Source organism: Passer domesticus, chromosome 9 (assembly GCF_036417665.1).
Source record: "Passer domesticus isolate bPasDom1 chromosome 9, bPasDom1.hap1, whole genome shotgun sequence".
Lineage (NCBI taxonomy): Eukaryota > Metazoa > Chordata > Aves > Passeriformes > Passeridae > Passer > Passer domesticus.
The window spans coordinates 31616329-31643088 of NC_087482.1; the positions used below are offsets into that span (position 1 = coordinate 31616329).

The 26760-nt window shown below is 50.5% G+C and overlaps 1 long non-coding RNA gene across 1 annotated transcript in view; it reads right to left on the reverse strand.

The window, feature by feature from the left end:
- Window positions 1-11546: 11546 nt before the first annotated feature.
- The window catches only part of LOC135307882 (uncharacterized), a 268237-nt gene continuing 253023 nt past the window's right edge, over window positions 11547-26760 (reverse strand). Inside the window, exon 14 of the long non-coding RNA XR_010368481.1 lies at window positions 11547-11726. This is a non-coding gene — a long non-coding RNA (uncharacterized LOC135307882). The remainder of the gene's footprint in view (window positions 11727-26760) is intronic.

Genomic DNA, 26760 nt, shown 5'->3' on the forward strand with positions numbered 1-26760 from the left:
CATGCAGAGAAATGACTGACACCATCCTTTTTACATAATTCAAATGAAAACCTAATTGCAGCACGGCTGCAGGGGAAGAGACTGGGACTGGCAAGCAGGTTTGGTGCAGAGTTTCCCGTTCCCACCAAGGAACAGTGAGGTGCAGCCACCACAGGGGCTGTGCCTGGGACACCTGACTGCTTTAAGAGTGCTTATGTCCAACCTGTTCTGGAAATGGTGCTCGGGAGCACTGATTTCAGCTGCTGCCAGCTGCATCCCTATGACAAAATGGGCTTTATTAGGAAAATAATATGGGCTGTGGCAACACTTCCATTAGCCCTGCTGCCATCCTACCCCCTGACAGCTGAGTATCAGAGCAACTGAGCTGTCCACACAGGGGTGATGCACTGGGACACAGGAGAAGGAGAAAGCACAGCCTTCCCCTCTCATATCAGCCTCATGTCACCTGTGTTAGGGATGGCCTGATTTATGATTTGGCTTGCATTACAACACATTTCCTTCCAGAGAAGTTTTACTCAGGCTTTTCAAACACTTCATGAACCCAAATAAATCCTTAAGAAGTCTCTGGCAGGTGGACACCTTCAAATATCCTTGGCACTCAGCAAATCTGATACATCCAGAGGGAATGGGGAGGACAGAGTGCCTGACAAAGACCTGGAGGCAGGTGAACTTCAAGTATTTTTCACTAGAGCTCCAAAACTGTAGTCTCATTGAAGTGTTTTAGGATAAGACATCAAGCCATGCTGACATGTAGTCAGGAAGAGGATGCAGGACAGACCTCAGGAGTCCTTACTCTCTCCAGACAAGTAGAAGATCTCTCTTTTCCCCCCTAGTCTGCGTCATCGTGCTGCCACCCCTTCAATTGCTGCAGCATCCTGAAAAATTAACAGCTAAAGGTTTTTCTTGCCTGCTCTGGCCACCTGAAACAACCTTCTGTTCGGGTGGAAGCACTGAAGTGTTTCTTAAAACAGCTCTTCCTCCTGTCATTAAATATTTAAGAGAGCAGCACCAGGGGAAACCATGAGCTTTTATGGAGGCAGGATGGCACAGTGCTGGGAACCACACAGAGCCCGATTTAAATAGTGATGAGATGGCAGCACAGCTCGGTTTTATCCTCCCGTTGCTCGGGCTCCCCGCAGCATCCCCGGCAGCGCATCCCGTCCCGCAGCACGCGGTGCGTGGGGTGGGCTGGCTGCGAGGGCACCGCGCTCTGCCAGCCCCTTCGGGGTTGCAGATGTGCTGAACGGAATCTGAACGAGCTGGAAACCGAGCGCTCGTCAGGAGCGATGGGGACACTGCGGTGTCCGAGCCCCGGCCGGGTGGGGTGGGAGCGGCCGTGGCTGCAGAGGATCGTCCCAGCCAGGTCCTTTGCCTCCCCACCATCACTTTCCCTGCTCTGCCTTATTTTGGGGGAGTGGGGGGTGGCAGAGGGAGGGTGACTCCGCGCTCTGCAGTTGCTGTAGCAACTGCGGTGTCTCTGGCGGCAGAGCACACGTTTCTTGCAGCCAGCCCGAGTGTGAGCTGCTGAACTGAAAGCAGATTGATTTTTTTTTTCCCCTGCTAGAAAAAAAGCCGCCCTCTGCCCTCCCCACCCCCAGCAGCCAGAAACCAAGAGGCTAAAGACAGCACCTGGGCACCAGCCCAGTGCCGACCCGCAGGGATGCTGCCGCGTCTGGCTGCTCCCGGGAAATCTTCTGCACATGAATCAAAGCCTCAGCACCTTCTTGAAACCCTTCTCTGATCCCCCTCAGCTCCCTGGTAAGGACAAGCTGCCTTTCCCTAATCCAGGCTCCAAGGCAGGGTGGGTTGCTGCAGCCATCCTGGCTCATCCCTGGGGCGACTCAGACCTGAATTCATTTCCACATGAAACAGAGAATCTGCTTTGCTGGGGAGGGACCAGTCCTGATCAAAACATTCTCAGAAGAAGAGGATCAGCATAAGCTTTGCAAAGTTACTTCCCTGGGTCATGATTTTTAAATAGTAGAGCCTTTATCACAGGCTGGATTCATTTGGTGCCCATTTCCCACCACCTGATAAGACTTCACCTCCTAAATCCCGTTACTCCCACATTTCCATCACCTTTGCACATCACAAGCCCTGACCTGCTCTCCCTTCATTTTCTCTCTGAAACCAGAGCAACAGAGTTCCCTGAGCCAGCTCTGAGAACGTGCTGATGCCTCTTCTCTGAGCCTCAGCTCCTTGGCCATTGCACTGGTGTTTGATCCCGAGGCACGTTGCTCTGGTGTCCCACCATTGTGTCAGCACCATCCTGTGGCCACTGCAGGAACCCGTTCAGAGCCCATCAGCCTGGTTTGGGCTCCACTCTGTGTGTGTGCCATCTCTTTTTTCCTTCACCTCTGACTTCATCTTTGTTCCCAATAAAGAATATCTTGCTGGCCAACACATCTACCAGTTCCCATCAGCAGCTGGAGGGACAAAGCAAGCAAAGCTTGGTGCTAAGGGTTCTGTGTTGCTCATCACCCATAGCCCTGCTTGCATCTCCTTGGTTTCATTGCAGAGTTCAGCCCTGGCCTTGCACAGATGCAGAGACCTGCCCTGATATTCCAGAATGCCACGAGCTCTGATCCAGCCTTTTTACCACCTGTCTTTGGGATGGCTGCCAGGGAGGGCAGGAATTGCAAGGAGGGCTGTTCTTCGTGAGAGGGGGAGGAAAAAGGCAGTGAGTTAAGTTTCCCATGCTCAGAGTCCACCCTCTAAGCATTTCCTGGTGGGAACCAAATCTTCCTTCTGGAGGTGATCACGTGCACCACAAGACAAAGATGAGCAATGCTCAGGCAGGGGCTATAGTAATCCAAAATAGGTTTTTTCCACTGAAATCATTACTTAAGGTCCCATTTCTTAGCCAGTGTTTTTGGGGCTGCAGCTGGAGCTTTATGTTTCCTGGGAAGTTTTCTTGAAGAACAGGTTGGCCAGTTAGGGAATGTTTCACTGCTATTTTCAGCCTGGGACATTTTCCTTTTTTTTTTTTTTTCTTCTTTTTTTTTTTCAAAGTACAACAAAAAACCTGTCAACAAGTCACAAAAGAGTGATCTCAGTCTAAAATACGAGCCCTGGCACGGGAGGGCATTTGACTCAGAAGCCACTTCCCATCTTTGGAGACTTGAAGTATGTTCCACTTCGTCATCCTGAAGGTCTTTGGGCACTTATAAAAACAGGGTTTATTTATCCACAGTCAGAACAGCCTATCTATTATCTTGAAGGCTGAATTCAGAAAGTTCCTTCAGAAATTTATTGGTTTCATTCCTACCAGTCTGAACAGAAGTTTTCCACAAAGTCTGTCAAAATACAAATGTCTCAATTCCAATTTCCCTCGGTTTTTAGCAGGACATCGCATTAATTGTGTTAAAAAGCACTTTTATTAGTTACTGAGAAAGCAGGAGTCTGGCAGCTCTTCTTGACCACGAGCTATTCACTTTTGTGAAGTCTCCTTTAACAGTGCTTTGATCCAAAGCAGTGGTTTTCTCCACCAGCAAATTCAGCAGTGCCTGCAGCCAAAGGGACCAGCTCCAGGCAACGATTATTGGCTGCAGGTTTGAAGGGCTCCTACTGCTGCCTGGGCAAAGCCTTTCTGTTCCTCTGGAGGCTTCTCACATCCCCATTGTGAGAGCAAAGTGAGTGGGGGAGGCACATGGTGAGCCCGAGGCCAGGGAGACCCAGGAGCACGGGCAGAAATGCAGAGAGGATGGGCGAGTTTCATCCCCACCTGGGACACTTCTGGGAGGGCTCGGTGAACCATCAGACAGCTCACAGGAGTTTTGCTTTAGTCTGACTGTGCATAAGGCTGCTCCAGCCAAAACAGCCCAGCCTGGTGACAATGTGGCAGCTACTTCACAAGGGAAAGGTGGCAATGAAAAAAAACAGCAATTCCCATTCCTCCAAGGAGCAAGGAAATTTTATTCCCCATCTGATCTCCATGGGGTGCTCTGGGATTGCTCCTGCCATTCTGGAGCTGTGTGAGTGGCCAGAACCCCAAATTTCCCACCTGCTGCCTTGCATCAGCTCTCCTGACTTCCCTGAGCCAGCCCCAGAGCGTGAGGAGTAGGATGGGCACTCAGCACATGAGCCAGCTGCAGGATCCATGCAGTTCCTGGGATATAAGCACCACAGTGAGATACAGCTGGGCCATTAGCATGAAAGGAAAAACTCAGCTCTGCTGCATATTTGCTATTGACTTTCCCATTCTAAACAAGGTGACAGACATTAAGTGCCATCAAATGAGGCTGGGCTTTACCTCGTAGCACTTTTTTGAGCACCTAAAATGCCACTCCAAACTGACTCCCTGCTTACACTTCAGCTCTGAAAATACTTCAAGGAGTTGCAACACACAGACATTCAATCCCCGTGTGGAAGAAGTGGTGATAATTGAGACATTAATGCTGAAAGACTGAGCAGGATTCCCTTGGCTGTCACAGCTTGGCTGCTGGGAGCTTATGAAAAGAAAATAAATAAATTGTGATTTGGTTGAAATAGCCAATGGATTGAAACCTGGAGATTCCTGGAAGAAGCTGTGCTGGAAAGGAGCACGTGTAAAGGGTTGGAGGATCCCTCCCATGGTTGTGTAAATACCTCAGCACTGACATTGCAAGTTGCAAATGTTGTCAGGACTGGCAGAATTGCACCCATCTGACTGCACTAGGACCTCCACAGACACTCTCACACTGTCATCTTCCAGCCAGGCATGTGCAGATGCCCCCTGCAGAAGGATGGCCAGGACAGGCACAGGTGAGAGCCCAAGATCTGTTGGGAGCAGAGAAGTCCCTGCAGAAATACTCAGGTATCTGTGTGGAGGGATCTGTCAGTCAGCAGAAACCCAGAGAGGGGAGATTTCAGACAGGAGGAAAAGCTGTGCCACCCAAAAAGTGCAGCCCAGCTCTTGTCACAACCCTTGTGATCCACCGTTGGTTCAACACAAATACCCAGGGAAAAGAAATGCTCTTAAGTTTGAGGATAGGTATTTGATATACGAATCTTACAGCTCCTGCCCCTGTAGAGCACCTGAAGACATTTTGATCAGAAAATGCCCTCTCAGCCTCCCTTGCTGTCCCAGAGGGTCTGGTGGCCTCTTACCTACAAGAGTGCAAAGGATCCAACTTCAGGAAGGGCCTCCATTCAGCACAGACCTTTAATATTTTCCATTTATTTTAGTTCTCCACCCAAAATTTTAGACCACAGACGTGGCAATTAAGGGCTGAGCAAGGTCACAGCTTCTGCATGGGACATAGCTCCTGCACCAGAGATCATGTACCAGTGCAAACATGTGCTGGAGGGACCTCATTGGCTATAATTTAGCCCAGTTTTTCTTTCAAGCACTGGCCCAATCATGATTTCTAGAGGCCAGAAATCATGGTGCCAGAAAAAATGGTGCAATTCATGGAGTGTCTGATGTTCTGACACGTGCTGGTTTTACACCTGTATGATCCAATGGCCTCTTCAGAACCAGCCCTGACTTCTCCTGGCTCGATGGAGAGGAGAATCTGGCATTTCCATTATTTAGCCCACGGACACAGCCCCATCCTGACAAACAGCCTGTCACATGCCCTTTGCACAGCAGGGGAGGGCCTCAATTACACAGCGGTGGCCACGCACGGGCCACCAGCTCCGCTGTTTACAGGAAGCACCAGCACAGAGCATGGAATTAGAAAGACCACAAGGAAGTGAGGGATTATTTACTGGAGATTAAAGGACATGGAAAAACCACAGGACAAATCAGTGGGGCCTAAGCAATGGTAGCTGCTATTTCAGTCTTCCAGCTGCTGGCGTTCATACTGGTCATTCTGAGATGGGAGAACTGGGGAGGAATTAAGGACAGGAGGCTGCTCTGCTTTTGGACCAGCAAAACACACCAAAGAACAGGCCCCAAATCTGCTGAAGGGATGGGAGAGATTTCTTGTTCTTTCCTCAGCCATTCCTGTGTGTCTTCCTCCTCCTCAGATGTGATTCCTACTGCCCCTCCAGGCCAAACAGCTCTGGCCAGACCTGGCTGTCAGCAAAGCAGCTGGGATGTGCTCATGGGTTAAGCCCAGATGAGTAAAGATAAACTATCTCCTCAAACCTGGAAAGTCCAACTGCCCATGGGTTCATCTGATTTTTGGTGAGATCTGCTTTTCAGCTATGTCTGACCACCAATGTTGCTAATGAGCTCTGACATTTAGACTGTAACTGGACCCACTCCTGTGTCAGTGTGTGCTCACCTCTTCCTGCAGCTGTAGATACCCAGCTGCTGTCCCTGGGGTTCTCCAGGATGGCCACATAGTCAACCACATTTGCCCTGAAAATTCTGCAAGATTTTCCCAATGCTTGGCTGTACTTCCTCAAGCATTGTGCTCCTGGCAGGTAAAGCTGTTTGCAGTGCTGCTGTCCTTGTCCCACAGCCATGCTGGCAATATTGCCATCACCGGTCTCCTGTCACCAGCAGGAAGTTTTGGGATAGCATCCAAACTCGTCCACCAAGCCCCCTCTCAGGGAGTCAGGTGAATCTTTGGCTGCCTGTCTTTCCAAAGACACAGATGTCACTTTACCATCTCCCCCCCAGCTTCCCCTGTACCTCAATGCCACACAACAACAGGCCACCACTGGGTGCCAAGGGACAACATCCTCCATCCATCCCCACACTGATACAGGCTGAGCTTCCACCACCACCAAAGCAGCATCTCCAGCAGCCCTGGGGGCCCCTGTGCTCGGTGTGGGGCAGTGATTCAGCTCTGACTCAGTGGGAAGGTGCCACTACTCGCTGCACTGTCCGTGGTGGAAATCACAGAGCTACAGCAGAGGCAGCAGGGAGGGAGGGAGGGAGGCTCCCCTTGCTGAGGAGGAGCCCACAAAAGGCTCCCACTGACATTTCCCTTTCTCTGCATCCATGTGGCTGAGGGAACACAAATGGCATTGCCCTCATGTTTGACCAGAACAGTGCTTGGCTGCTGGTGCCATGCCACGGACTCCACCTCAAAAGCTAAGAGAAGCTCAGTAGATTTTTCTTACAATAAACAGAGAGAAAGGAAAGCATGAATGAGCTTATTTTACAACCTCAGAGAAATACCCAGCCATTGTTAGCTTGACACAGGCTGCAAAAAGTGATGGCTAAGAAAATAAAACCTTCTTATTTCCTGTATGTGTTGGCTGAAAAATAAAACCCTTCCATGGGCCAGCAGCAGCGCTTCCATCAGCTACGTGGCTGATCCACAGCTCAGTGACTTCCAGAGCAGGACCTGACCTGCTGCACTTAACAAAAGGAAATTGAAGAACTGGGTTTACATAATTCTTGAAGGGTATTGAGGCACATTGTGCACTGGGCCTGCCCTACCCCACACAGGTGCCCTCAGTCCCGATATCCAGTCCTGAGCTTGCAGAAGTTGGAGGGAAGGCAATGCCATTTCTCAGTGAACATTAGCATAGAAACTCTCCAGAATATTTTCTTCTCCCTGTTCTCTGCAAATTGAAAACCTTGCCACAAGGTCAAACAGTGCCCAGTCCCAGGGGAGGCTCAGGCACCTGCAATGAGTTTCTCAGAACCTTTGGACACTGAGGGCGACAACCTCTGCCTCAGAGAGCCAGCACTGCCAATAAATTGGACCAATGGCACTTCCTCCCCTCAGAAATGAGGACTAAGAGCCAGGGCATGCAGAGAAAGTAGCCATGCCACAGATGCTCAATTAATTAACTCAACTAATTTTTAGCAGGGCCTCTTGGGTCATTCATTGTAGCTGTCTGTGCTGGGAGAGCCGGGCGCCGTCTCCTGCTGCAGCCCTGTCTGAAGCAGTAACGTGGCTCTGGGGATGCATTCCTCTCCACTCACCATATAACTTGCTTCTGACACCAATCCACATCATTTTCCCTTATTATTGAAGTGGTAAAATCAACCTCAGCAGCTCAGAGTCTGGGAGTAGGGATTCACAGTTTGGAGTCTGCGGCTATCTTGTGCAGTTCAGTGACATATGAAGGGAAAGAAAAAAAAATCCCATTAATAATTCCAATTCCCTCCTCAATAATTTCACCCAAACAAACTTCCCACCCGAACCAGTACTTTTTAAGACTGGTTTAGAAGGCAGGAAGTGCTAGTAAATACACTCCTTCCCTGTCACAGCTGCAATTCCACTTTCAAACACATCTGACTCCAGAGACTGGCTTGGATTTTTGTGGCTCATATTATTTTTCCTCCTTTATTTAGTGTTCAAAATGGCTGCAAGTAGAATTAAACCATATTCCAGTGATGCTGAGGCATTGCACCCCTCCATCCCTCTGCCCTGTGTTCCAGGGTTCCTGGGAGCAGCAGGGCAGAGGTGGCTGGGAGTGTGCTGGGGATTGTTTCCTGCACATCCTTGTGTGCATGGCTGGATGTGCCAGGTCAGGGAACAAACGGTGACTTTCTTTTGAGGTCTATAAATCAGGGGAGCAGCTCCCTCCCTGGCACCAGCAGAGAGCAGAGCAGGTCCCAGGCAGTGCTCTCAGCTGTGGCTCCAGCCCATGGCCTGCTGGAGAAGCGGTGCCCATGCAGAGGGTTGGATCTCATCCTGTGCAGCCACACACCCGCCCGTGGCTGGGCTGTGCCTTCCCAGCAAAACCACCAGCAGCCTCTTCGGGCATGAATGACCCAACAAATTACAGGGAGGGACAAAAACGGGATTTCACTTTGTGAACGTATTTTTAAATTTTTTTGTTTTCTTGTGGTCCTATGAAATGGCCAAAGTTTTTCAGGTGTGTTCCACAACCCAGCAAGAGCCTCTTGCCGTGCTGGCCCATCCCTCATCAGCCGGCTGCCTGCAGAGGGGGGAGAGGAGAGGGCCTGTGCAGGGGATGCTTCCCGAGCCGGGATTTCATGGATTCCCCTGCCACGGGAGCCTCTTTATGTGGAGGCACAGGCAGGGGACTGGCGTGGTGACAGCAAGTCTGCTCAGTCACAGCTCAGATGGCTTAATGGAAACTGGATCCAACTGGTCCAGCCTTGTGGGTTTTGATTTAAACTGCAGTTATAAGGTGTGATTAGAGGCGGGGGACGCTGTGCCAAGAGCTAAGATGTGAAGCAAAAAACATATATTAAGAAAAAAAAATATATATTAAGAAAAGAAAGTCCTTCATCCTTCCCCTAAACTATATGTTTTTCAATCATTAACCATTTGTCTACCACTGCCAGATACCCAAGGAAATCCTGGGCTGTCTGAGGACACCTTTGGCTCTGCTGCTTAAATCTATAGAGGTCTGTAAGCACTGCAGAGGAATTGACCACTGAAATTCTGACATTGATGGATTTGCTATTAATAATAACCACAGCAGGGACCAGCTGAGTCTCTCTTGCCACTGTGCCTGAGAACCAAGGAAGTCTGTGCCCTCCCTGCATCAGAGACTGGGCTGGAGCAGGGCTGTGTTTGGCTGCTTTCTTTTTGGGTCAGTCCTATACTGTGTAGGAAGGGGCAGTGCTTTTCTGGACAGTCTTTCAACTGTCTGGAAACAGTTAAATCAGATATTTTTTTCCTGTCTCCAACTAATTGCCCAAAACCTCAATAGTTAATTTGGCAACTGGAGACCTCTGTGCATGTTAATACAGTTCAAGCCTTCAGCCCATATGGATAAAATTGTAATTCAATAAAATTGCTGGTTCTTTATCTTCATGTGGCATCCTCACACAGTTAATTTCAAGCTTTCCAGTAAGCTGTAATGTATCTTTTAACCTAAGAGCTCTTTTGCATGACACTGAAATAGGTCCCAGTCTATATACATCTGCTGCCAATACAAATGCATGGTTCAGCAACGGTAAAGAGGATATAAAAGACTCCCACGTTACAAATGTAGGAGGCAGAGGATATTTTAGCATGGCAGTGGTTACACTTTTGGCAGCTCTGCTATAAGAAACTTTGTTTTCAGAGCCTTAAAATATTCCCTGTGCAGTGCAGACTGACATATTTGCTTTCAGCGGAGCTGTCTCAGGGGCCAGGGCTGGTGAAGGAGCTCAAGGATGTGGGGGAATGCAAAGAAGATGGAATTAATATCAACCTATGTTTAAACAGGGTATTTCCTTACAAAATGCAAATATTTACAAATGCCATCAGATCCTGATAGGATTATTTCCATGCATACAGATGGGCACTCAGGAGGTACCTGCAGGCAGTGTGCCCAGCCCTGGGGCTGCTTCAGGAGCTGGGGGCAAGGCAAAGAAGCTGAGTGGGCAGGCCAGGAGCCAAAAATATGAGGGCAAAGAGATGTAAGACAAGAGCCTTATGTAGGAAAAGTCTCTGGAGGCTTCCACTGTCTTCCATCTGCTGGAGATCTCAAGTTCACTGCTGAGATGCCACTGCTGGGTGCAGGTCTGGACCTGAGATGTTACTGCCTCAGAGCAGAGGGAGCCCATCCACAGCTGGCAGGTGGATGTTGGCTTCCACGTGTCTCCCAAGTCATCCTGGAGTCTCATGATCCACTAAAACCCTGTGTTACCTGTGGAGAAAATCAGTCCTGCCTTGTGCACTCCAGTCTTGTGCACTCTGGAATGGTCAGAGCAGCTGTGAAACCTTGATCCAGGCAGTGTTTTGGGAAGAAAAGGGGAACTTGTCTCACATGGCTGGTGGGGAAAGGAGGCAGCAGGACAGCAGCAGAGCCACAGTCCTGCCTGCTCTCTGCCCCCCGTGAGGCAAGGCTGAGCTGTCCTCCAGAACCCCAGATGCTGAGGGCCACACACCATGTCCCTTGGCTCTGGGAACTCAGGGAAATCTCCCAATAAGGGAGAACACCAGGAAGATTGTTCTGAAACTTCAGGATGGATTTCCAGACCCTTAGAGACTACTGAACCAGAGGCAGAGCAGAGGGGCAGGAGGGAGGTGGCTTTCTACTGTGTCCTGACTCCCAAATGACATTTGCCAGGGTCCAACCTGTAATGAAAGGACAGGAATGAAATCTTTGTGTCCTTTCTGATCAGTTTGAACCATCAATTTCTCAGAAGGGATATCTGAGAACTCAGATGGACCAGGATTGAATAGCAAAGCAAGTGTGAAGCCATGCTCTGCTCAAGAAAATACTGGGAAATGAGCAAATGTTGACCTGGCCCAGGGTGTGAGCTGAGCATCAAACCCAAGAGAGCTCTGGTGAGAGGCTCCAGCAGGACTGCTCTGTGTCAGGTGCAGGCCAGACAAGCTTAAAAGTGGAGCAAATAACTGAACAATGTCCTTTTGAAATGTTCTCTGCACACATACAACTCTAAAAATTCAGCCCTGTTTGTTAGAGTTTCTAAGCCAGCAAGAAAAAGCACTTGTTATCATCAAGCCTCCTTAGAAAAGCTCATGCTGCTTGTGCTGAACCTGGATGGGGTCTTGGCACAGAAGATTTGGAGACCATGTGATGGCATTATTGTTTCATGCTAATCTGTCCTCATGGTGTACTATTAAAAACAAATAAAAACCATGGCTTCCTAATCCACAGGTTACTAACTGTGGGAAAAACGCATTTGTCACTGCCTTAGCAAGAGATTAAAAGTGTCACACTTTTGTGTTTATTTATTACAAAGTGAATGTATAAACACATTGTTACTAACCTGAGTATCTGCATTGCAAAACTCATGCAGGACCAAGCCCTCACATCTTCAGCAGAACTCCTGTGCCAAGCCCTGCTGCAGCCGTGGGGGCTGCACAAGGGGTGACCCGACCCCTTTGTGCATGGACAGCTTGGGGGATTTGGCAGTGCCTCACCAATAAATGTTCTTGCCAGTGGCAAGTTTGTTGGGATTCCTAGGAAGTAAAAGAGAAAGAAATAAGTTGTTTTGATAGTATATCAAGTATCAAAGAAATGAAAATAACCAGGTACTTTTGCAACCTGCAGGCTGAGCCCTGTGCCATGAGTCCAGGTGTTCCTGCCTGGGGTGAAACTCCCCCCAGTTCAAAGAGGCAGCACGACAGCACTGGGGCTCTGATCTGCACAGATGCATGAGGCCCAGCACAAGGTCTTGCTTGCAGACTTCAGAGAAACATTTTCATTTCATTTCACCTCTCCAACCAGCCAGGTGAGGCAGTTCCCAAGGGGGATCCTGCCCAGACCAAGGAACGGTTTCCTTCTCCTGTCTTTGCCGTACAGGATGAGGAAATAAATGACCTTGTAGATGAGCAACAAGCTAGACAGTGAGTGTCTTCCACCAGCCTGCAGATCCTCCTGCAGGGACACCCCTGCTCTGCACACCCAGAGCAATGGGGTCCCACACCCTTGGAGGGAGGATGCATTGGCCAACATTTTGTCAACCAGCAAATAAAGGTGAATTAGTCCTAGGAAAAAACCTAACCCAGAGTCTGCTCCACTGAACAAACTTTCCTTTGGATACTGAGAAGATGCCTGGGTTCAGCCTCTGCTGCTCCTTCTGTCCCAGCATACAGTGAGGCACCAGCCACCCACTCCTAATTAACTTGATGGGTAACTCAGCAGCACAAATCACCTCAAGTTACCTTGGCCACAGAACACAGCGGATCCTTCCACAATGAAGCAGCATGGCAGGAATTATCCCAATCCATAATTGCTCTGAGCAGACAATAAACCAGCTTGTGCTGGTGGAAGTAGCCACTCGGAGGTAATAACCCAGTGAGTAACAATAATGGCAGCAGATACTTGATAAAAAGAAGGGAACAAAAGAGAAAGCTTTCTCTATTATACAGAGAGCGGATGTTTTCTGTTTGCTTCCTTCATTTCAGAAATGCACTTGGCTGTTTGGAGAGCACAGCTCACCCGCACTCACAGCAAGAGGGGCTGAGGGAGGAAGGGGTCGTTCTTCACTGCTGAGATCATGAATAGGAAAATTGCTTTTCTTCTCTTAATCTTTCTTGGATTTCTACCCAGCTGGTACCCAGGCATTTTCTTTTCTTTCCTTCAAGAGAAATGTTTGCGTATCAGTGGGGTGAAAAATGCAAGCCTGTTTCTGGTTAAAAAAGGGCATTGAGGTACAGGCGTGCTTGTTCCCCCCATCCACACCATGTGAGTGCTCAAGACTGGGCAACAGGAGGGCTGAGCCATGCTTATCTGAGGAAAATTCCTTAAACCAGGAGCTTGCCTGTGCCTGGTGCATGTGCTTGCTGTTCCTTCTTCTGCTCCTGCACGTGGTTGTGCCCTCTTGTTGCCCAAGCTGCTCCCACTGGGGGTCTGGCTGCTTGCCCTGTATCTGCTGGCCCACAGCTCTGCTGCCCTGGTCTAAGCCCAGAGCTCACACAGGGGCTGTTACCCACCTGCCCCTGACAAATTGGTCTCTGAGAGCCGGACATGGGGCAAAGAAAAAAAGAAGTCACCACAAAGGCAGCAGGAAGGCGGGAGCAGGTGGGCAGTGACTCAGCCCCAGGGATGTTTGTGATTGTGGCTCTGGCCCTGCACCAAGTGCTTGGCACCAGCTCTCCAGTGATGCCCATCCCATGCTGGGCTCCCTCCTGCTTCCCCAGCCGTGCCACCTGCCCCCAGGCCACCCCCTGCCCCAGGAGGGCAGTTGTGGGCACGGGTGTCAGTGCCACAGTGGCTCCTCTGGAGAGGACAGGAGGTGGTGACATGGAAATCACACCAAGATGTGAAAGATGGGACAGCAAAACCCAGGGGGTATTGTGGGGGGTTTAGAGATCCAAGTGCCAGCTGGGCATGACACAGCCCTGCTCCAGCCACCCGAGCTGTGCCTGCAGCATCAGTAAGCTGCAGCCAGCCATCTGCAGCACAGAGCACCAGGGGAAGGCTCTGCAGGCTGCAGGGGCTAAGCACTGCTCATTAAAGTGCCGGGGAAATGTGAATGAAGCAGATGAATGGAAGAAGAAATGAATGAAGGAGGGAAGAGGAAGTGAATGAATATTGCATTGACTTGGTGCCTTTCATCCCAGGGTGGCAGAGCAGTGCAGCACAGCTGATGGGCAGGCGCCGTGTCGGTGCTCCCCAGAGAAACCCCCGGCCAAAACAAATCAGATTATTTCCTGTTGACAGAGCCCTTCAGGGAAAGGCAAACAGGGAGATGTGGCATATGGATTCGTATTACTTGAAGCATGAGGTTTTCCCCAAACAAAATCCCTCCAACTCCCCCTTAATCAATGTGACAGATCATTACTTTTTGAGTTGCTCTCCTTCTTGCTATTCCAGACACTGGGTGATTTCCATGGCAACAGCCATCCCAGCCACCCCAGGCCTTGTCCTAACCTCTGTCATCTGCTGTCGAGTCACACCAGTGCATAACCTGCAGAGAGGAGCAGCAGGGCTATGACGGTGCCTTTTGCACTGGGGGGGTTCAGGACCCCTCTTTCCATCCTCTGCAGCCCTTCCATGTAAGCCCCAGGGAACCTCTTGCAGCCAAGCACCACACCGGGCTTGCAGGCAGCTGTAGCAGAGCATGTGGAAATGAAACAATTATTTTCTGGAGGTTTTATTGCGGTGTTCTAGGACACAATCAGCTGAACCCACTGGAGAATCTGGCTGAAACTGGGATCCAGCATGGTTTGAATGATGGGAAGGAGCTGTAAGATGCTCTTGCTCCCTTAGTAATGCAAAGCAGGGTAGGGACCAAACCTGGGTGCTTTGGGGAGGAAAGAGAACCCAGCTTTACTTCTGGTTTGGTGGAGAAAGGGTGCTCTCTTCTTCTCCACCTTCTGAAGGAAAACCAGTCAGGGATGTGGTCCTGCATCAGCCTGGTGTGACACGAGCAGCACACCCTGCCCAAAGGAGCAGCCAGCCCCACTCCAACGTGGTGCCACTGATCCCCCTCAAGGGCAGTGTGACCCCATTGGCTGCACGGTGTTGTCACCCCCAACATCACCTAGGTGCTCCCTGGGTAGTTCACAGCTGCTCACAGCTGTGACATTCCCAACCTGGCCACCCAGCTGCTTTACAGGTGTTTAGTGGAGTATTTGAGGCCTGATGCGAAGCTCAGGAATAATCTGTGGGCTTTGAGCAGTTTTTGGAGTGGCCCTGAAGAGCACAAAGCCTGCTGTGCTGGGGCTGTGGGTACACACTGCTGTGCTGAACGAGCCAGGGCTGCTCACACAGGAGCTGCCACTGCTGAGGGAGCTGGAGCAGCTCGTTTGGTTTTGCCTCTTTCACTTACCCTGCTACCCCCAGCAAACAGCTTCCCCTCTGAAGGGCCAGGGAGGATTGAGGTGGCTGAGTGCCACTGCAGGGCCTGGGAAGGGGCTGTGGTAGAGCACAGGGACAGTGGGTCCTCACACCTCACCTGAAGCAGCAGATAAAGTGCCTTTGTTCAGTCACATCACCTTTGTGATTCAAGGTTTGCCCCAGCACAGGGGTGTTTTCCTGCCAAAGGTTTGCTGCCCCGCTTCTGCATCAGCCTGCATTTCATATAAGCTCTGTCAAATTTCGTGGTAGCCCTGCAGGGTTATTGCTCTATAACAAACACAACTGCTGCACTAGATCCAGCTCAACACTCAGCTCATCCAAACATTAACCAAGCACCAAATGCAGAGCTGTGGCCTGCTTCTCCCTCTTCCCACAAGCAGTCTGGCCACTGGGCTTGGCAGCTGCAGGACTGACCCAGATGAGAGAATCCATTTGCAGACTGGGCCAGCAGCTTCCTTGAGCAAGGCTGACTGCTCAAAACTCACTGCTGGAGTTTTTACAGTTGCATTCAATCAACCCTTTGTTTGCCTTCCCTTCACAGATGGCCAAAGAGATGTTCTGTCCTGCCACAGCCTGAGCTCAGTTGCTTTACCTGACTGTTAATGGCCTGGGCTCAGAGGTGAAAGGCTCTTGGTTGAATTCTGGACCAGTTCCTTGGCCTTACATGGTGAAGCACCTGGCTGGCTTTGGAACATCCATGTTCACAGCACGGTAATTTCTCCAAGTGATTCAACACAAACTGCTCCATGGAGGATCCCAGCCAGAGCTGGGACAGCTTTGGTGATTGTGGGAATGAGGAGGGACACAGCTTTAGGAAGGGAAGGGAGCACATTTCTGTAATGCCATCACCTACCCTTCAGGAACTGTTCACGCTGATGCAGGGCTTAGCACTGAACCTTAATATATTCAGATATCTTAATAAAAACCAAGGGTCTGAAATACATATCATGGCAAATCCTGGATTAAACAAGCTATCAATATCCTCTTTATAATTAAAATAGAGGAAAGACCTGTAACCCCTCAGCTTTGCAGGGATTATGGTGGTATGGCCCTTACTGGAGCAATGGCTACAAATAACCCAGGCCAGGGGTAGGTTTGCCAGCTCTGCAGAAGGATGGGTGACCCTGGTGCCACTCAGCCGGGAGAGCTTTCCAGAACAGGGCCAGCTGCAGGAAGCCCTGGGTGATGTTCTGGGGCTGCGTGGGCAGGACCAGAGCAGAGCTGCTCCTTTTCAGCTTAACCTCCCAGGAGCACTCAGGCAGAGCCAGCCCAGCCTGTGTGGAGCTGGAGCACTGCTCCCTCCACCCACACAGACACCGTTTGGGAGAGAGGAAGAGGGGAAAAAAATCAGGAGACAAATTGAGAGTTACCTCAGTATTTTCTTTTCCTGCCACCCCCATCACTCCCCTTCAGCCCAATCATTCTGTTCCTCTTCAATCGAGGCCAATTTGCAAGAGGAGCAGCTCCCAGTGCCTGAGTGCAAAAGCCTTTAATTACTGTCATCTGGGAGGCTGTGCCAGGCTCCCCTCCAGGGCCTTTTCATACTTTTTGGAAGACACTGCTCCAGGACTTGACTCCCCCAAGATGCCATTTGTCAGGCTTCATTTAAAAGGAGCACTCCCTGCCTGTTGGGAGGCTGGGGAGACAAATCCTGACAATCCATGTGTGCTGCTGCTGCATGAACATGGCAATCACATCTGGGCAGTGGCTGGTTCTGGCTGCCCCATGGGGCATCAGGCTGGCAGCAGCCCCTGCATGTGGCAGTCACCACATTCAGACCCTGAGAACTGCACTGCTCCATCCCTTTGCTGCTTCTCCTCCTGTTTCTTGTCTGAGGATATAGACAAGGCTGTAAATGGGGTCAGATAGGGACAATGAAAATTTGGGAAGACCTGACAATTGTTAAACGAAGTGACCCCAAAGCATCATCTCCCAGGAGACCCCAAACCTGCATCTCTGGGAGCACACCCCCAACTGGAATGCATGTTCCCTCCTGCACAGCGTGGCTTTTGGTGTCAGCCAGGGCTTTGTGTTTCACTCTGCACAGGGAAACAGGAATGCAGAACCCCCATAAACCAGCCTGGCAGACCCAGCAAGCAGGGAGGGGAACCTCCTTTCCCCTGCCTGCCCCACCAGCTGCAGGCAGGACTCGGGGCTGGATGGCCCTTTGGGGTGACACAGGATGAGTTGCCTTAAACACAAACACAGCCTGAGCTGAGACCTGGGACTCTGCCCACACAGTGACCTTGCAGCTTGGGCCCAGCATACACTGAGATACACAGGAAAGGATGCCAGAAGATTTCCAGATGTCCAGGACCAGCACTCATGGGACATACTCTGTGAATTACACCCACCAGAGCTATCCTTCTAATATTTCGTCTTTGGAGCATCACCTGTGGCAGAGAAAGACTGCAGAGGAGGATTTCTGGAGAGCCTCTGCCAGTGGGTGGCACTGCAAAACCAGCAGTGTGGAAGGAGCAGCAATGCAAGGGACGGGGGTGGAACAGCAGCGCAGACACCGCACTCAGAGCGCTGCACCTCTCCCGTGGATTGGATATGGGGGACACTGCAGCCTGGCTGGTGGGAGCAGGGAAGCTGCTGGGGGGAGAGGAACAGGCACAGGGCAGGCAAGGAGGCATCACCGAGGGGTTCGAGGTGCTGTGGGGTCAGCCCAGCCTGCAGGAATGTGAATCCATCCACGTCCACATGGGCCAGAGCCAACTGATGTCCGTGTGGATAACCTCCTCAAAGGCAGGGGCAGCTCCTCAGCTTCCTCTGCTCTCCTACTGTCATCTTCTGTCTGCAGCTAAAAGTATGTAACAGGTCACTCTAGAATGTAAGGTGTCACCCAAAAATGTAAGGTCTGACCTCTGGGAAGTGGCCAGGCTCCTGTCCCCAGCCTGTACCCCAGTGAAGAACATGGTGTGGTGGGTGTGAGAGCTTTTGGACCTTCTTGCCTGCAGGCACAGGACCCCTGGAAGCACCAGGACCACCAAAGTTGTGCATGACCCAGGGGACTGGGAGCCTGGAGGGAAAGTGTGCTGCATCACCCACATCACCTCCTGGCCAAGGGGGAGCTAAGGATCCAGCTAAGGATCTGGGAGTGCTAAAACAGGCTCTGCACTGGAAACTAGCCTGGTCTGAGGGTCCACATGAAAGATCTAGAGTGCTGCTCCATTTCCAAAGTGGTTGTGCTCTTCACACCCCTCCTGACACAGATCTTACCCCCAATTGCACCTCACCTACACCTGATGTCCCATCTCTGGTGACCAGTTAATTGCCAGTACACCTCCAGTTAGATTTCATATCCAGCTAAAAATGCTCTGACATGTCCAGGGCAGTAAATGCTCTGTTCTTCTTCCTTTCACTAACACACAACAAACAAAGAGGATCTTCTTCCTCTCCCCCGTGATGTCCCAGTGGTAGCTGGGCACCACAGAGCTTTAGAGGAGTGGGCTCATGCAGCCCCAGTCTGACTCCAGGACCATGAGGCCTCATGCTGGGAGTGGGACACCTCTGAGAGGAAGTCAGAAAGATGGGCAGGGAGCCATGACAGAAAACCCTGAGTTGTGCAGAGGGAATCTGGCTCTGAAGGGCTGTGCTGTCTGCCTGGCGGGGGCAGCATCTCTGCTAATGTGTATTTTCTCTGGCAGGAGCAAAGGCTTCATCCAGCAGATTGTGGACTAGCAGGAGACACGAGTGCCTCCTCAGGAGGAGGATGCTGCCATTAGCAGAGTGTTCAAAGCTGTGGCACCAGGGCTTCCTCCAGCCTCTTCCTCCTGCAGGGAACACTCTGCTGAGTGGCATGGCGGGGGTGGCTGCAGAATCCCATCTCCTGCCTGCCCACATCCGTGCTTACAGAGCTGCCTGGGAACAGCCCACTGCAGACTGGGGAAGAGCTTCAATCTGGCCCTTCTGCTGCAAACGGATCTGATTTGCTCCTGGTGCGGAGAGCTCTGTAATTACAGTACATCCCACTTAATCGGGATGTGCTTAATTGGGAAATCCACTTACCGGGATGTCACCTAGGGAACCGATTTAAGCTTGATAACACTTAAGAGCAATGCCTGCTGCTTTATAGGGAAGGTAATTCTCCTACAGGGAGATGCCTTCAGGTGGCTGAATCATACTCCTCCTTCCAGCAGCATCCAATGCTCCTGGCTGCTTGTTCCTGCAACAGATTTCAGCTTTCCCCTTAAGTAGGTTACAGGCAGGAAATACACCAACTGCGACTGCCAGCTCACTGCTGTCCTCTGCTCCAGCTGAACAGGCTGCCACTGCCACGTGGGCCAGCCCTCAGCTGTCCCCCTGCCTGGACCCACATGCCTGGCACACCCGACCCCCTTCCCCCTTTGAAGACAGCTTTCCTTCCCCACATGGAACCATTTTGAAGTTGGTAACATGATTAGGCCTGGCCAAGCTGCTCTTTGCAGCAGAAGAGGGAGCAAGATGACCTGCTCATCATCTGGATCAGGGCAGAGCAAGGCTTTTGGAGACAACCAGCATCCCTATTAACCTCAACACCTGTCCTCCACCCACTGCCCTCCAGCAATCAAACACAGCAAATGTCCTAGTGACAATAAAAAGGGGATCTGGGAGCAGTCCTTAGAGTGAAAGTTGAGTCAAGCACTTGGAAAGGCCAGTTTTCTGTCTGGTTTTCTATGGGATGAGGGTTTATGTGGTCACCCTGTCTGTGCATGCACATGCAGATCATACAGATACCACCAGTAACTGCTAAACCTCTCGATCTATGTAGGCAGAGAGAAGCAGCCTTTCCAAAAATGACAAATTCCCACAGATTTTGTAGTGGCAAGAGCAGAGGAGAGAAAACTCAGGAATATCCAACCTCTCACCATCTCTCAGAGATGGGACAGCACTTTGCAGCCCCAAACCCCCATGAGGCACCTTTCCATGTGAGAGGGATTCCAGCTGCTCCAGGATCATTAGTTCTCCAAATTTTTGGTATCACCTGCCTTGTTTCTGCCCTTTTCATCCACACTACCTTTCCTTTCCCAACTGCACCAAACCACACTGCCCCTCTTCTACAGGTGAGCCCTTGGATGGGGCTGCCTTTGTTACCAAAACATCTGTCCCATGCAGCAACCACTCCACACAACTTCCCAAAAAGCTGTGCTGATCTTTTTGTTCTCACCAGCCAGGAGCAGCTGGGGTGAGTCAAGGCAAACTCTTTGGATGCATAATTATGATTGCCTTTCAGACACTTGAAAATGCAATAGCTTGACATCAAATGAGGGATTTTTATGGCTGCACATGTTTTGTGTTTCTCTGAACAAGCGAACTTCCAGATTAGCTACATTGGCTTTTTAAAGTGCTGTAACATATGCAAAGGCACTTGTAATGTATAGTGATTTCTGTAAAAACGAGAGGTAAGTGCTGAAATGTCTCCTGATTTATCGTTTTGCTCTCGTAACCCATACTGGGAGAAGGGTAAACGCAATCCTCTACTCCCTTTTTGGCTTCTTCCAGCCCAGAGACAGATGGAAGATAAAACACCACGTCCTACAGAACTTGTGCCTTTCAGCCACTCTGGTAATTGGAGAAAAGCCTCTCAGTTCCCCAGTATCACAACAGCACACACAGCAAATGCCTTTCCAAGGTGCAGCACAACGTGAATGGTGAAGCTCCAACATCACAGCAGCAGCTGGCTGGGCACGGTGGGCTGGGCAGCACCTCCCAACAAAGATGCTGGGGGGTCCAAATGAGCAAATCACCCTGATGAACCACATTAGCAGGGTGAGGCCTCTGCTTTCCTGACAGCAGGGTCACCTCCTTGTCTCCTCCTCTTGTTCCTGCCCCTCTTTTCCTTCACACTGCTATAAACCCAGGAGGCTGTGCAATGGGATTGCTCTCCATGTCACTTGCTCATGTTAAATATACATTCTGAGCCATTACCAAGGACCACATCCTTGACACAAATGTCTCAGAGGCTGGGCTTACTTTTTTGCTAAAACTGAGCTGTGCAGAGGCTTGGCAAATGAGAACATCCCAGCAACCAAGACTCCCATTTTCTGAGCTTGGTAGAAGAAATAAAGTACCAGCTCAAGCTCCATTTTAGCTTGAGGAAAACAGCATCTTTTATCAGAGCCAAACAGGTTCTTCCCCTCCCCTGCTGCAGAGCCAAGCTGTCCCCTTGCTGTGCTGGGGCTGCTTCCCCAGTGCCAAGGCAGAGCTGCCACCAGCCAGGGCTCTGTGGCACTGCCATGGCCACTGCTGGCAGTCAGGGATGCAGTCAGAGCCAGCTGACACCAGGGTGAGTGTCCCAGCCCTACCTGGCACAGCTCACTGCAGTCAGGCTCAGACAGAGCCCCTGGAACAGGGATGAGTCCTTGTGAGCTGGAGGTTTTTCAGTGTGTGCCCTTGTGCCAGGCGTGTTCAAACCCATCCTTCCCCACTGAGCAACTGCAGCTCTCTGCTGCCAGCAGGAACATGTAAACCCACCTGGGCTGCCTCTCACGTCCATTTTTACACATAGCAACGGTTGTACAACAATCTGGAGGGTCAGCAGACCTGCAATCTTTAAATTAACCTTGTGCATTTTTATAGAAAAGCAACACTTACCCTTAGCAGAGTTTATGTGACATGGATTCCATGTGTTTGGTTACTGCAAATTAAACACGATTATTTAACAGCTGCCAATAGCACTTTTTGCATCACTGCATCTTTTGCATCACTGCATCTTTTGCATCACTGCATCCTAAAAGCTATTTAGCATGACCATGGTTAAAATGCAGATTATTTTTAAGGTTTTCAGTGCATTTGCTGTCAGATGAGAAGGGAAAAGCCCAGCACTTGCAAGTGTGAGCTGGTGGGATGGGAACCTCCCTGCCACCATCAGAATGGCACCTCAGTTACCTGGCTGTTGTTGTGCCAGTAAGAGAAATATGAAGGGAGGGGAGGAGATGTGGAAAGGAGAGAGTGTCCTCAAATGGAAAAAAAACCACACAGCAAAGACAGGATCGAGTCTCAAATGTTAAAGCATCCTTCACTTGTATTAGCAGCTCCTGCTAAGTGGTCCCTGCTCAGTCCTTGGGGTGCCAGAAACTTTTCCTCCTCTCATTTCTCTTCAGGGCCAGGACACAGCAGAGGTGCTGGATGAGCAGCACCAGCTCTCCAGCTGAAGTCCTGGGACCTGAACATCCACCCTGTTGTTTTTGAAAAGACTGGGGATACAAACCATTGTTTTCCAGCTAATTGCAGAGAGCTGGAAAAGCAAAACACAGCAATATTTGCTAACAGCAAATATTTGGAGACCTCAGTCCAAACTGTATTGATTCACTGAGTGTAAACATGGGCAGAGAGAGAGCTTCAGGCACTTCAGCATCTCATGGCTAATTAAAGCTGGGAGAAATTAGTCTCAGCAAGTTGTGAGCCTTGTACTTCTCTTGTGTGACTAAGTCCCTGTGAGATATCTAATTTACCAGGAGGGGTGGTGAGCTGCCAGCACCATGTTCCTGCAGGCACAGGGGGCTAATTGAAGACAGTTTGATGCTCCAGGGCAATCCTGCTTGCCAGCTTACCTGCACCATCCCAATCCCAATCAGCCTTGTAAACTGCAAGGCAGCTCAGTGGGATTTTTAATTGTGAAGGAGTATTCAAAAAATCCTGACAAAATCCAAGGGCCTGGCCAGAACGACGGGTTCTTGTGGTTTCTGCAGGGCTGTTTTACCAGTGAGGCAAATGGGGTTCTTCTCCTGCAACCCTGCAATGCTGAAACATGCTCCTAACATTCACAGGACCTGGAGGCTCTCAACCTCCTCTGAGTCCTGTCCTTAAGCATGGTGAGAAAGTCATGGCACCATCTTGCTTGGTATTAGTGATGCAAATCAAGATCAATTTTTCCATAAATATCTCTTTACCAAAGATTCTGTCCTTCGTCTCCAGTTCTAGCTGAAGAGAAGGAAATCAGCAACAACTCTACATCTAACAGCAAAAAGACATTTCTCAGAGGGTACAACTGAGTTATAACAGAGCTGGATTTTGGGAACTGCTCTCTCCACCTCAGAGCTCTCCATGGAGAAAGGCGGAGGTACTCAGAGGTCCCAATTTCCATTTCATTTCCCCATTGTTTCCCTGGGCTGCAAATGCTTCTTTCTTTACCTTTCCAGCCCAACCTGACTCACAGGCCAGGCCTATCCAGCTGTCAGCTGGCCCCACTTTGCAGCTATGCCAGTTTTGGCTAATTTGCCCAAGAATCAGTGGGGCACAAGGAGCTCTGCCCTGGGCAAGGGTAAGAAACCAGCCACCCTTGATGGTTTTTGGGGGTCCCCATACACTAGCAAGCCTCCAAAGATCCCCTTCCAAGCAGCTGGGAATCCCCACCTGTCCCTGTTTCCTGGGATAACCTGCCCAGGGGGAGGTGACCTTGCTGGCTGGACTGATGCTGTCACCACTCTATTTTGTGGGCTCGGTGGCTCCCTTTTCCAGCCAGCATTAAAGCCAGCCAGCCACTGACTCCACAGCAGAGGCTCCCAGAGGACAGGCAGGAGGTGTTCATCCGGAGATAGAGATAATTTTTAAAGGGAAATCCTGCTCTCTTCCCAAAATGAGGTAGGTTTTTACCAGCACACTGCCCCAGTCAAACGCACTTGTGGTACCAAATGCATCACTAAAAGAAAAAGACTTTCTCTGTGGAACAGAGCTGTGGTTTTCAAAGCTAACAGGGAGAAAGGGCACTGTAAATACCTGGAGGAAGCGTGGGCACAGCTTATTAATAGACACTTGCTGTGAGACGTTAGGCTGCATGACAAGGCTTTCAGTGTCCTCCTGGTGTCCTCAGATGCCCTGTTCTGCACTGAGCTGGGCTCTGTGAGCATGCAGCACAGCCCTCAGACCTGCTCACTTAGATGGGGCACAAAAGATGGGTTAATGAGGCTCATACCAGAGCTTTCATTGCTTCAGAATTCACCACCTGTGTTCAGCTGCTGGGGAGAGGCTGCTGTCCCCAGCTCCTGTAAAGGATACAGACAGAGAATTTGATGGGCACAGATGAGGGCCTGAGGAAGGCAGGCAAGAATGTCAAGAAGGGTCATTTCCCAAAAACCTGAATTGCAGGGGTTTAACATTTTCTGAACTGACAGAAGGAGCTAATTTTGTTATCTTTACACTGCAGCTCATTCAGTCATTCCCCAAAAGGCTGCACAAAGTATTTGCTCTCTGGTTTCTCTCCTGTGCCTCTGTTGAGACAGCTCCTGAGTTTGATTCTAGTTTTTTAGAATCAAAAGCCACTCCTGATATTTAAGGTATTATGAGCTTGGTTTATGTATTCCTGCTTAGCAAAGCCTTGTCTAACACAGGGTGCCTGTATCCTTTCCCAAGGAAAGCCATAACAGAAAATGAGCAGCCCCTGTGAGTGACAGCACAGTGACCCTGCACTGCCACACTACAGGAATCCTGGCAGGGTCACACAGGTTTTGTTTCTTGTATCCAGACACGGACTCTTCTATCAAGCAGAGCAACAGACAGATGGACTGGTTGTGGAGAGAAGTGGCCATTTGCCTAGAGAGAAAGGGAACACAGCCCTCAAACAGCCCTCCTGCCCCAGATGACACTGGGAGAGCAGGTCCATGGGCAGGTAGGGACAAAACCTTCACACTCCTGGGTTATTTCTGCATTTCTTCTCATAGCCTGTTGATTACTCAGGGCCCAAAGATGCACAGACTCATGTTATTAAATGGCTCTTTCTGTTGGCATTTTTATTTTTAGGCAATATCACTGAAACATTCACCACTGCTGCCTAGAGGTAATGGAAAAAGAGGTGGGCTCCAGATTCTGGGTGATGGGGACCTCGAGGCAGGCAGCCAGGCTGGGCTGGGATGTGGCCTGGTTTACCTGCTCTGTTTACAGTCCATGCCCTGAGCAGGGATGTGACTGAATCATGGCCCTGTCCTCAGCAGCTTCTGGCCATGCCGACCCCTCCCCAAAAGGTGAAAATCATCTGTGGGCTGAAGACAGGCTGGAATCACTGGCAGCCAACTCAAACAGAACTTCACCAAAGAGGCTGCTGAGCACCCAGGGGTGCTGCCCTGAGGGGATATCCATGGACAGCCTCTCCCCTTTGGATCGCTGGGCTGGGGACAGGAGACAATCTGGGTTTCTCCCTCAAGACTGCATTTGTGGCTTCACACTGAATCCCTCCCCTCTTTAGGGCGGGCAGGCTGAAGAGAAGTATATCCTGAGAGAGGGGTTACTCCAAACTGAACAAACACTTTCCAAAATATATTCCTCTGACACTTGCTCAGCAGTGGAGAAGTGCTGGTGGGATGTGAGCTGGATTGTCACCCTTGTCCCTTCCTGTCCTTCCCTGTGTGGGGCTGGGCTGGCTCCCTCACACCCTGACATGCCCTGGTGCTGCTGGAAGCACTGGTGGATGTGTTCCTTGCCTGATTTCAGTGATGGGGCTACAACCACCTGTCCTGGGACAGCCACAGCAGCCACCTGGCAGAAGCCATGCAGGACCTGGCAGTGAATGAGACCCTCCTGAGCAGCAGCACCAGGGGCACAGAGGCTCAGCTAAATGTCTCCCTGCCTTCTGTCTGTCCCATATTGCGAGGAGAACATCGGGATGTCACCCACCGGGTGCTGACTGCAGTGCTGTCACTGCTGGGCTGTGCCCTCACGCTGGGGTCTCCCCTGGGCTGTCTGCCCTGCCCACCACCATCCCTGCAGCCACCGTTCAGGAGGAGCCACCAGGTGGCACATGGCTGGAGAGGGAAAGCATGTCTCTAGGAGAGGATTTTGCATTTGGTAAGCTTAGGCAAGTTTTAAGTAACTCCAGTTTTGTCCTTTGAAGTAATCGGTGGAATATTTCGGAAGTCGCTGTCAGAAAACCGAGCGTGCCACCAAAACACTGCTGTGGGGGGGAAAACCCTAGAAAATGTTAGATCAAAGTGATGATATTCTCTCACTCATTTTCACGTGGGTGGCATCACAAGCCTAGACACCATCACACGCCTGCAGCTGAACACATGCAGGCACACACTAATTGATAACTAATGTGTCCTTTTCCCAGGACTTTGCCAGTATCGAAGCACTCATATCCCTCTGCAAAATGATTTTCCAAAGCACTGGCTCTGGCCTGTGAGGGGCTGCTGGGCAGCCTGTCCCCTGAGCAGAGGGTGCTGCCACAATTGCCCCGTTGTGCCAAGCAGGGAGTGCTGGGTGCAGGGGGAACACTTGACCACACAGACCTGAGCTGTGCTTAACAGAGCTCTTGTAGTGCTCGCCTGCTAAGAGCCTTAACTTCTTACTGCATCTTGCCAGGGTTTAGGCAAAGCAGGGCTCCCAGCAGGGTGCTGGATTGATTTCCTTTCCCATGAAAATAGACTTATGACTTTGTATTTGTTCCTTGTCCCCAAATCCCATTTTTTTCCAGGTAGAGGGGAGAGGAATTTGATGGATTATAATTAAGAAGGTGTTGTTCTGAACAAGGAAGGGGCAGGAAGGTTAATGCAGAATGTGGCTGAATTGCCTGAGGAAGAGATGTTTTAATGGGAAAAGCCTTGTGAGAGGAGAGCTTTAGGGCTCTTCTTCCCTGCATGGCAGGTGGGTATTTACAGGCATGCTCTGGTTGAGTTTATTTTGGCTGTAGATGGACATTGGACTTTCTAGGCACCCCTTTCACTCTGCAGTGACGCTCAGCAGCAGTAACTGTGACAGGAGTGACAGGAG